Source organism: Grammomys surdaster, unplaced genomic scaffold (genome assembly GCF_004785775.1).
Source record: "Grammomys surdaster isolate TR1022 unplaced genomic scaffold, NIH_TR_1.0 126076, whole genome shotgun sequence".
Taxonomy (NCBI): Eukaryota; Metazoa; Chordata; class Mammalia; order Rodentia; family Muridae; genus Grammomys; species Grammomys surdaster.
This window is the reverse complement of record NW_021620885.1, coordinates 1,755,445-1,767,245: the sequence shown is the minus strand read 5'-3', so window position 1 is coordinate 1,767,245 and position 11,801 is coordinate 1,755,445. Positions and strand designations below refer to the sequence as shown.

At 39.6% G+C, this 11,801-nt stretch overlaps 1 pseudogene; it reads right to left on the bottom strand.

Moving 5' to 3' along the window:
- Window positions 1-1,354: 1,354 nt before the first annotated feature.
- Window positions 1,355-2,009, bottom strand: LOC114611053 (annotated as a pseudogene).
- Window positions 2,010-11,801: the final 9,792 nt, after the last annotated feature.

Here is an 11,801-nt window from a genome sequence, read left to right as displayed (position 1 = left end):
TTCAGATCTTTACTCTCTCACTTCTCCATAGCCTATCCCTGAGTCCCATTCCCAGCTCTGCAGCAGACTTCCTATTGTGACCCCCCTCACTCTTTGCCCATCCCCCATTCCCAGAGGACTAAGCAGAACCTGATAGAATCCCCTGCTTTCCTCCCTCCTAGGGATCCCATAAGCACCTGCCCCAAGACCATTCCCATATCTATCTAGGCTTCAGGCCCCAATATCCAGAAACACATTCTATCCAGAACCTCCAGTGGCCATACCTGTCAGGATCCCAGAAGAATTTTCTACCAGGCAACACATAGCTGTGGGGAATCATTTCTTGTGTACTGTGTGAAAGCATCACCTGTCAATCAAAAGCTTATAACCTATTGGTGAAAGGTAGGAAATAGAAGATGGGACATCAGCAGGGAGAGAGGAACTCTGGGAGATAGTCAGGTTGGGGAAGATTCACCACCTAAACTCTGAGGAGACAGATGTATGAAACTAAGGAGAGTCATGTGTCACACATAGACTAGGATAAACAGGTTAGATAAGTTATGAGCTATTCGGGGAACAAGGCCAAGCCTATGGTTTAGGCATGTATTCTTAAATAATTAAGTTTCAGAGTCATTAGTTAGGAACTGGGATTCAGGTAGTAAAGACTGTAGTTATACACGGCCAAATAATAATAATAATAATAATAATAATAATAATCAGAGAATCAGAAAGGGCAACAGAAACCAAGGAAAAATCCTACCCAACAAAGACCATACATATATTTCAGCACCTAGAATTACAATTTTCCCAAACCCTAGATAGCAGTATGAAAACACAATCAAGAACAGCCAGAACAATGTTTCCACTAGAGCCCAGCACCTCGCCTTCAGCAGACCCTGAGGAATGAAACATACACGAGACACAAGACAAACACCCTTTAGGGATCTGATAGAGGTCTTTAAGGATAGCATGAGTAAATTCCTTAAAGAACTCAATGAAAACACAAACTCTGGAAGGAAATGAACAGTTCAAGACCTGAAAGTGGAAACAGAATCAATAAAGAAAACCTAAAGTGAGGGGAATCTGGAACTGAAACATTTAGGAACTCAAACAAGAACCTCAGAGACAAGCCTCACCAACAGAATACAAGAGACAGAAGAGAATCGTAGGGATTGAAGACACAATAGGAGAAATGGATACCTCAGTCAAAAAAAAAAAAAGTTAAATCTAAAGAACTCCTGACACAAAACATCCAGGAAATCTAGGACACTATGAAAATACCCAACCTAAAAATAATAGAGATAGAGGAAGGAGAAGAAATGCAGGCTAAAGGCACAGAAAATATTTTTGACAAAATCATAAAAGGAAAGTTTCCTTTTTTTTTTTTTTGAGGCACAAACAGTCTTTATTGGGTTCACACCAGGAGTCCATTGGTCTTGAGGACCTCTGTGAACTTGCAGATTTTCTTCTCCACATTCTTTTCTGCCTGTTTCCGTAGCCTCAAGAGCTGCTTCTTCTTCCTATAGTGAATCTTGGCCTTTTCCTTCCGTTTCTCCTCCAGAGCGGCTGTCACCGCCTGGTACTTCCACCCGACCTCATGAGCCAGACGCCCCAGGTAAAAAAGCAAACTTTCTGGTAGGCTTCAGGCGCACAACCTTGAGGGCGGCAGGGACCACCATCCGCTTTTTCTTGTCATATGGTGGAGGGATCCCATCCAACACCTTGAGGCGTTCCAGGGCAGCCTGGCCTCTCTTGGGCTTGTGGGGCAGCGTGCCTCGCACAGTGCGCCAAAAGATACGGCTTGGGGCTCGGAAGTGGTAGGGGCCTCGAGAGGGGTTGGTATTCATCCGCTTTCGGAGAAAGGCCAGATACTTTAACTTGTTTCTGTAGAAATTTCCAGAAATGTTGATGCCCTCACAGCGTACAACCACCACCTTCCGGCCCAGCAATACCTGCTTGGCCACAGTGGCCGCCAGGCGGCCCAGAAGATGGACTAGGCCATCCAATAGTAGAACCTGTCCCTCCGCCATCTTCGGTAGCCGCCTGGGAAAAAAGGAAACTTTCCTATTGAAAAGAGAGAGAGAGAGAGAGAGAGAGAGAGAGAGAGAGAGAGAGAGAGAGAGAGAGAGAGAGAGAGAGAGAGAGAGAGAGAGAGAACAGGAAGCCTTCAGAACACCAAATAGACTGAACCAGAAAAGAAAGTCCCCTCACTACACAATAATCAAAACACTAATCCTACAGAACAAAGAAAGAATATTAAAAGCTGGAAGGAAAAAGAAAGTAACAAAAACATCTTACATATAAAGGCAGACCTATTAGAGTTTTCAATAGAGAGTCTAAAAGTCAGAGGACCTGGGCAGATGTGCTGCAGATTCTAAGAGACCACAATCCTTCACCGAAGGAAGTCAGGACAGGAAGTCAAACAGGCAGAAACTTGGAGGCAGGGACTGATGCAGGGGCCATGGAGAAGAGCTGGTTGCTGACTTGTTCTCATGGCTTGCTCAGGCTGCTTTCTTATAGAACCCAGGAACATTATCCCAGGGGTGGCCCTACCCACAAAGGTCTGGGCCCTCCCCCATCTATCATGAATTAAGAGAATGCTCTACAGACTTGCTTATACCTCTTAATTGGGGTTCCCTCCTCTTAGAAGATTCTAGTCTGTGTCAAGTCAACAGAAAATTAGCCAGCACAATTGACCCCTTGTCAGTTTGACACACACCTTTAATATAACTTTTAATATTTAATATACCTTTTCTTTTTTGGTTCATCCTCAAGATCTCAGAATAATAAATATCATAAACATAAAATAGATTGCAAATTTAAAAGTCCCACAGTCTTTACCAATTCAAACACTTTAAAAATTCCATCCCTATAAAAATCTAAAGTCTCTTTTAAAATCCAAATCTCTTAAAAAAAAAAAAAAAAGTCAAAAGTCTCTCAACTGTGGGCTCCTATACAATAAAAAGTAAGTTAAATACTTTCTTACTTTAAGAAGGGAGAACCAGGGTACAGTCATAATCTAAACAATGAAAAACCACACTCTCATAGTATAAATAATTAAATGTATCTGGGATTTACTCACAATTAGACAAATCATTCCTCCACAGGATATAGGTCATGTCTCTAGCTCTGCCCTCTGCAGCACACACAGATCAGTTTTCTAGACTTTGGCTGGCTCCACTCCACTGCTGATGTTGGTTGTCCCTTGGTACTGGCATCCCCCAAATTCTACGGTCTTCTATGGTAACTAGGTTGTACCAATAGCATCCCTTGGGCTATTTTCATGGTGCCAACCCTCAACTTCTCTGCATGGACCCTTCAGTCCCTCAGAGGCTTCCACTGCTACTCTGGCTTCACCTCCACCAGTGGTCTCTCACAGAACTAAGCCCCAGCTGCTCTCCATGGCCACTTCATACCTTCAAAACCAGGGCCACCTTGGAGGCTCTTACACAAGATCAGGTTTGTCTGGCAGCATGAGGTGAAACCTTGGCTACCTTTGAACTCAGGTATTCTAACTAAGAAAATGCTCTATAGATTTGCCTACAGCCTGATCTTATGGAAGCACTGTGGTTCCCTCCTCTCAGATGATTCTAGCCTGTGTCCAATTGACATAAAATTAGCCAACAAACACAACTGGAGTCAACAAACACTGCTGTGTGATGCCTCTCAATATCAAATGTCTCAATTCCCCGATAAAAAAGACATACACAAACAAAAATGAAAACAGGATCCATCCTTTTGCTATATCTGAGAAACATACCTTAACATCAAGGATAGACATTATTTCACGGTAAAAGGATCAAAAAAGATATTTCAAGGAAATAGATGCTAGAAGCAAGCTGGTATAGCCATTTTAATATCTGATAAAAAGAGAGTCATTATGTGATTTACACTGTAGTAGTGTCTTTCTCATGAACTTGGATGCCCTTGTGTTTGGTGTATTAGTTTTGGTTTGAACTCTCTTTAAGTTGGAGTTTTCCTCCTAGTACATTTTGTTGGGCTGGATTTACAGATAGATATTGCTTAAATTTGTTTTTTATCATGGAGTGCCTTATTTTCTCCATATTGACCCTCACACAGTGGAAGATTTCAATATCCTGCTCTCACCAATAGACAGGTCACCCAGACAAAAACTAAACAGAGAAATGCTGGAGCTAACTGGCAGTATAAATCAAATGGACCTAACAGATATTTACAGAACATTTCACCCAAACACATAAGAATATACCTTCTTCTCAGAACCTCATGGAACCTTTTCTAATATTGACCACATACTTGGACATAAAGCAAATCATAATGGATACAAGAAAATTGAAATAATTCCCTGCATTCTATCTCACCACCATAGATATTAAAGCTGGATATTAGCAACAGGAGAAACAGCAGAAAGCTTACAAACACAGAAACTGAACAATTCTTTACTGAGTGAAAAATGGGTCAAGGCAGAAATTAAGGAAGAAATAAAAGAATAGAAATGAGTGAAAATGAATACACAACATATCTAATTGTATGAGACACAATGAAGGTGGTGATAAAAGGCAAGTTCATAGCACTAAGAGTCTACATAAAAAACGGAGAAATCTCATACTAGTAACTAACAGCACACCTGAAATCTCTAGAACAAAAAGAAGAAATCACACCCAAAATGAGTAGACATGGAATACTCAACCTCAGGATCAAGAGCTATGAAACAGAAACAAACAAACTAGACAACAGAAAGAATCAAAGAAACAAAGAGTTGGTTCTTTTGAGAAAATCAATAAGATTGATAAATCCTTATCCAAATTAACTAGAAGGTGAATGGAGAATATGAAAATTTAAAAAAAAATTAGAGATGAGAAGGGGATATAAGAACGACACTAAGAAAATCCAGAGAACCATAAGAACATATTAACAAACCTGTGCTCTACCAAAATAGAAAAATCATTTTTTGGGGGGGGGTAATTTTCTCAGTGCTTATCACTTACCAAAGTTAAATCAAGATCAGACAAGCAATTTAAACAGGTTCATTAAAAATCTCCCAACCAAAAGCCTAAGGCCAGATAGTTTTAGCACAGAGTTCTACCATATTTTCAAAGAAGATTTAAAGCCAATATTTCTCAAATTATTTCAGAAAATAGAAACAGAAGGAACATTGCCCTATTTGTTTTACAGGGCCACAGTTACGCTGATATCCAAGCCACATAAAGACCCAACAATGAAGAATTACAGATCAGTTCCCCTTATAAACACAGATGTGAAAATAAAATACTGGCTTCATCAAAGAGATACAGAGATGTTTCAACATTTATAAATCAGTAAATGTAATCTACCATGGAAACAAACTGAAAGACAAAACCCACATGATCATCTCATTAGACACACACACACACACACACACACACACACACACACACACACAAGCCTTTGACAAAAATCTAATACCTCCTTATAATAAAAGTCCTGGAAAAAAACAGAGATACAAGGGATTTACCTCATAATAATAATAAAGGCCATTTAGAGCAAGCCCATAGCCAACATCAACTTAAAGAGAAAGTCAAAGCAATTTCAATAAAATCATGAACAAGACAGTGTTTCCTCTCTCCACATCTATACAATATAGAAGTCTTAACTAGAGCAGTAAGACAACTGAAGGAGACCAACAGTATAGAATTGGAAAGGAAGAAGTCAAAGCATGTTTATTTACAGATGATATGATAGAATACATAAGTGACTCTAAAAATTCCACTAGAGAACTCCTACAGCTGATAAACACTTTCACCAAAATAGCCAGATAAAAATTAACTCAAAAATCAGTAGTCCTCCTATATACAAATGACAGACAGACTAAGAAAGAAATCAGGAAAACAACTTTTCACTGTAGCTTCAAATAATATAAAATATCTTGGGGTTGCCCTAACCAAGCGACATAAATTTTTATTATTGTATAATAAAAATTTCAACTCTTTAATGAAAGAACCATTTAGACCAAGTGGCAGGCTCCAGAATGGGAAAAGCTTGTAACTAACTACACATCTAATAGAGGACTAAAATCCAAAATATAGAAAAAACTCAAAAAACCCCCTAGATATCAAGAAAACAACAAACACAGTTAAAATTATCTAAAAAGAGATCTAAACAGATCTAAACAGAACATTCTTAAGAAAACTCAAAAGACTGAGAAACAAAGAAATATTTAACATGTTTACTCATCTGGGAAAATGCAAATCAAAACCACTTTCTGATTTCACCTTACACACACACACACACACACACACACACACACAAACATAAAGATGATCAAAGTGAAGTTGCAAAATAATGCACAGAGCTCCAACTGGCCATCTCTTTTCCTAAACAAAGCTTCCAGTACCAGGACTGGGTAACATCTAATTGAGATGTTGGCCAAAGTAGTGCCATGGCAACCCCAAACAACCAAGGCTGTTTGTAGCCAAGACGATAGGCTATTCTCTACAACTGACAGCAAGGACCCATTTCTGAAGACATCTATACAACTCATTAAACATGTAAAAGTCAAGCTGTTGTCCAAGCAGAGCCTAACCCCTATGTGCTAGCCTCTCTGGCCCAGGAAGGTACCCTGCATGCTACCAAAGGAAAACCATAAACATCAACTCAGCCACAAATCCTTTGATCTAGAATGGTGTCCTGTCTGCAAGATTCGCTAGGGAAATGGCGACACAAAGCTTGTGGAAGTCACCAACCAATATCTGACTTCACTTAAGGCCCACTCTGTAAGAGGGAACTCATACCTGACACTGCTTGTGGTGACCAAGAATCTGAGACTAGATAGCCCAGAGACCTAAGGTAAAACCAAGACCAAACCACACCAACAAAACAAACAAATAAATGCTACACTAAAAACAACCTCCATTTGATAACCACTTACAAATGAAACTTTAGTTTCCTCCCAGAGTCTCACTGGGGAAACACACTGCTCCAAAGGATGGACTGCATGCCCAAGCAGCAAACGCCAACAGGACATGAACTTGACAGCGTCTTTGGAGTTTCCTTGGCTCACAACGTCAAGTCAGGGCTCTTCCTTTTGCTTTTTTTTTTTTTTGTTTATCTATTTGGTAAATTTTTTCTTATTTATATTCATTTTAATATATTTTCTGCTCTCTTTTTACACTACAGATCCTTTGTGTTTACATTATGGATTGAGTTTAGTGTTTTTAAGGATTCCTGAGTGTGTGAACAAGCAGGTCTCTGTTTCTATGCCTTCTCTTGGGGTAGTTTTCTTCTTTTTATTTGTTTTGCCTGATTCCAATGGGTTAGTTTTTGTTTTATGATATTATGTTTTACTTTATTATATTTTATTATTATCACTTAGAAGCCTGTTTGATTTCTTTTTTTTTTATTGGATGATTTATTTACATTTCCTATGTTGTCCCCTTACCCCATCCCCCACCACCCCCTCGGAACCCCCAATCCCCTCGCCCCTCCTCCTTCTTCTCTGTGGATGTAACCTCTATCTACCCCCCCACTCCCACCTCCCCACCCTCAAAATTCCCACCCCCTGGGGCATCCAGCCTTCATGAGGTCAAGGTTCTCTTCTTCCACCTATGCCCAGCAGGGCCCTCCACTTTTACATATTCAGCTGAAGCCCTGGATCCCCCCCTAAGTGCTCCCAGGCTGGTGGTTTAGACCCTGGGAGCTGTGTATTGTTGCTCTCCTCATGGTGCCATAAATCCTTTCAGCTCCTTCAGTCTTCACTCTAACTCCTCTATTGAGAACCCCATGATCAGTTCAATGGCTAGTTGTGAACATCTGCCTCTGAATATGTCTGACTCTTGAAGGCCTCTGAGGAGATATCCATATCAGGCTCTTATCAGCATGCACTTCCTGTCTTCCACATCAGCATCTACCTTTGGTGATTGCACATGGGATAGATACTCAGGTGGAGTGGTCTTGAGACGGCCCCTCCTTCAGTTTCTGTCCCTCACTTTGTCTCCATATTTGCTCCCTTGAGTATTTTGTTGCTCCTTCTAAGAAGGACCGAATCACCCTCACTTGGTCTTCCTTCTTTATGGGCTTCATGTGGCCTGTGAGTTGCATCTTGGGCATTTCAAGGTTCTAGGCTAATATCCAATAATCAGTGAGTGAATACCATGTGTCTTCTTTTGTGATTGGCTTACCTCACTCAGGATGATAATTTCTAGTTCCATCCATTTACCTAGGAACCTCTCGAATTCATTGTTTTTAATAGCTGAGTAATACTCCATTGTGTAAATATACCACATTTTTTGAATCCATTCCTCAGTTGAAGGACATCTGGGTTCTTTCCAGCTCCTGGCTATTATAAATAAGGCTGCTATGAACATAGTTGAGCATATGTCCTTGTTATATGTTCGAGCATCTTCTGGGTATATGCCTAGGAGTGGTATAGCTGGATCCTCGGGTAATGCTATGTCCAATTTTCTGAGGAACCGCCAGACTGATTTCCAAAGTGGTTGCACCATCTTGCAGTCCCACCAACAATGGAGGAGTGTTCCTCTTTCTCCACACCCTCGCCAGCATCTACTATCACCTGAGTTTTTAATCTTAGCCATTCTGACTGGTGTGAGATGGAATCTCAGGGTTGTTTTGATTTGCATTTCCCTGACGACTAAGGATGCTGAACATTTCTTTAGATGCTTCTCGGCCATTCGAGTTTCTTCCGTTGAAAATTCTTTGTTAAGCTCTATACCCCATTTTTTAATAGGGTAATTTGGTTGTCTGGAGTCTAATTTCTTGAGTTCTTTGTATATATTGGATATTAGCCCTCTATCAGATGAAGGATTGGTAAAGATCTTTTCCCAATTTGTTGGTTGTCGTTTTGTCCTATTGACAGTGTCCTTTGCCTTACAGAAACTTTGCAATTTTATGAAGTCCCATTTGTCAATTCTCGATCTTAGAGCATATGCCATTGGAGTTCTGTTCAGGAACTTTTCCCCTGTGCCCAAGTATTCGAGGCTTTTCCCCACCTTCTCTTCTATTAGTTTCAGTGTATCTGGTTTTATGTGGAGGTCCTTTATCCACTTAGACTTGAGCTTTGTACAAGGGGATAAGAATGGATCAATTTTCATTCTTCTACATGTTGTCTTCCAGTTGAACCAGCACCATTTGTTGAAAATGCTGTCCTTTTTCCACTGGACAGTTTTAGCTCCTTTGTCAAAGATCAAGTGACCATAAGTGTGTGGGTTCATTTCTGGGTCTTCAATTCTATTCCATTGATCTTCCTGCCTGTCTCTGTACCAATACCAGGTAGTTTTTATCACTATTGCTCTGTAGTACAGCTTGAGGTCAGGGATGGTGATTCCTCCAGAAGTTCTTTTATTGTTGAGAATAGTTTTCGCTATCCTGGGTTTTTTGTTATTCCATATGAATTTGAGAATTTCCTTTTCTAACTCTGTGAAGAATTGAATTGGGATTTTAATGGGGATTGCATTGAATCTGTAGATTGCTTTTGGCAAGATGGCCATTTTTATTATATTAATCCTGCCAATCCATGAGCATGGGAGATCTTTCCATCTTCTGAGATCTTCTTCAATTTCTTTCTTCAGAGACTTGATGTTCTTGTCATACAGGTCTTTCACTTGCTTGGTTAGCTTCACACCAAGGTATTTCATATTATTTGCAACTATTGTGAAGGGTGTCATTTCCCTAATTTCTTTTTCAGTCTGTTTATCTTTCATGTAGAGGAAGGCTACTGATTTGTTTGAGTTGATTTTATAACCAGCCACTTTGCTGAAGTTGTTTATCAGGTTTAGGAGTTCTCTGGTAGAAGTTTGGGGGTCACTTAAGTATACTATCATATCATCTGCAAATAGCGATATTTTGACTTCTTCCTTTCCTATTTGTATCCCTTTGACTTCTTTTTGCTGTCTAATTGCTCTGGCTAAGACTTCCAGTACTATATTGAATAGGTAGGGGGAGAGTGGGCAACCTTGTCTAGTCCCTGATCTTAGTAGGATTGCTTCAAGTTTCTCTCCATTTAGCTTGATGTTGGCTACTGGTTTGCTGTAAATTGCTTTTACTATGTTTAGGTAGGGGCCTTGAATTCCTGATCTTTCCAAGACTTTTATCATGAAGGGATGTTGAATTTTGTCAAATGCTTTCTCAGCATCTAGTGAGATGATCATGTGGTTTTTTTCTTTAAGATTGTTTATATAGTGGATTACATTGATGGATTTCCGAATATTGAACCATCCCTGCATTCCTGGGATAAAACCTACTTGATCATGATGGATGATTGTTTTGATGTGGTCTTGGATTCGGTTTGCTAGAATTTTATTGAGTATTTTTGCATTGATGTTCATAAGGGAGATTGGTCTGAAGTTCTCTTTCTTTGTCGGGTCCTTGTGGGGTTTGGGTATGAGTGTAATTGTAGCTTCATAGAACGAATTGGGTAGTGTTCCTTCTGTCTCTATTTTGTGGAATAGTTTGAAGAGAATTGGTATTAGGTCTTCCTTGAAGGTCTGATAGAATTCAGCACTAAAACCATCTGGTCCTGGGCTTTTTTTAGTGGGGAGGCTTTTGATGACTGCTGCTATTTCCTGAGGGGTTATGGGACTATTTAGATGGTTTATCTGCTCCTGGTTTAACTTTGTTACCTGGTATCTGTCTAGGAAATTGTCCATTTCATCCAGGTTTTCCAGTTTTGTTGAGTATAGGCCTTTTTAGTAAGATCTGATGATTTTTTGAATTTCTTCAGTTTCTGTTGTTATGTCTCCCTTTTCAGTTCTGATTTTATTAATTTGGATACTGTCTCTGTGCCCTCTGGTTAATCTGGCTAACGGTTTATCTATCTTGTTGATTTTCTCAAAGAACCAACTCCTGGTTTTATTGATATTTTGTATTGTTCTTTCTGTTTCTATTTGGTTGATTTCAGCCCTGAGTTTGATTATTTCCTGCCTTCTACTCCTCCTGGGTGTATTTGCTTCTTTTTGTTCTAGAGCTTTTAGTTGTGCAGTCAACTTGTTAGTGTGTGCTCTTTCCAGTTTCTTTTTGTAGGGACTTAGAGCTATGAGCTTTCCTCTTAGCACTGCCTTCATGGAGTCCCATAAGTTTTGGTATGATGTGTCCTCATTTTCATTGAATTCTAAAAAGTCTTTTATTTCTTTCTTTATTTCTTCCTTGACCAAGTCGTCATTGAGTAGAGAGTTGTTCAGTTTCCATGTGCACGTGGGTTTTCCATTGGTTTTGTCATTATTAAAGACCAGTCTTAGTCCGTGGTGATCTGATAAGATGCAAGGGATTATTTCAATCTTTTTTGTATCTGTAGAGGCTTGTTTGTGACCAATTATATGGTCTATTTTGGAGAAGGTACCATGAGGTGCTGAGAAAAAGGTATATTCTTTTGTTTTAGGATGAAATGTTCTATAGATGTCTGTTAAGTCCATTTGGTTCATAACTTCTGTTAATTTCAAAGTGTCTCTGTTTAGTTTCTGTTTCCATGATCTGTCCATTGCTTACAGTGGGGTGTTGAAATCCCCCACTATTATTGTGTGAGGTGTAATGTGTGTTTTGAGCTTTAGTAAAGTTTCTTTTATGTATGTAGGTGCCCTTGCATTTGTAGCATAGATGTTCAGAATTGAGAGTTCACCTTGGTAGATTTTTCCTTTGATGAGTATGAAGTGTCCTTCCTTATCTTTTTTGATTAATTTTGGATGAAAGTCGATTTTATTTGATATTAGAATGGCTACTCCAGCTTGTTTCTTGGGACCATTGGCTTGAAAAATTGTTTTCCACCCTTTTATTCTGAGGTAGTGTCTGTCTTTGTCACTGAGGTGCGTTTCTTGTATGCAGCAAAATTCTGGGTCTTGTTTGTGTATCCAGTCTGA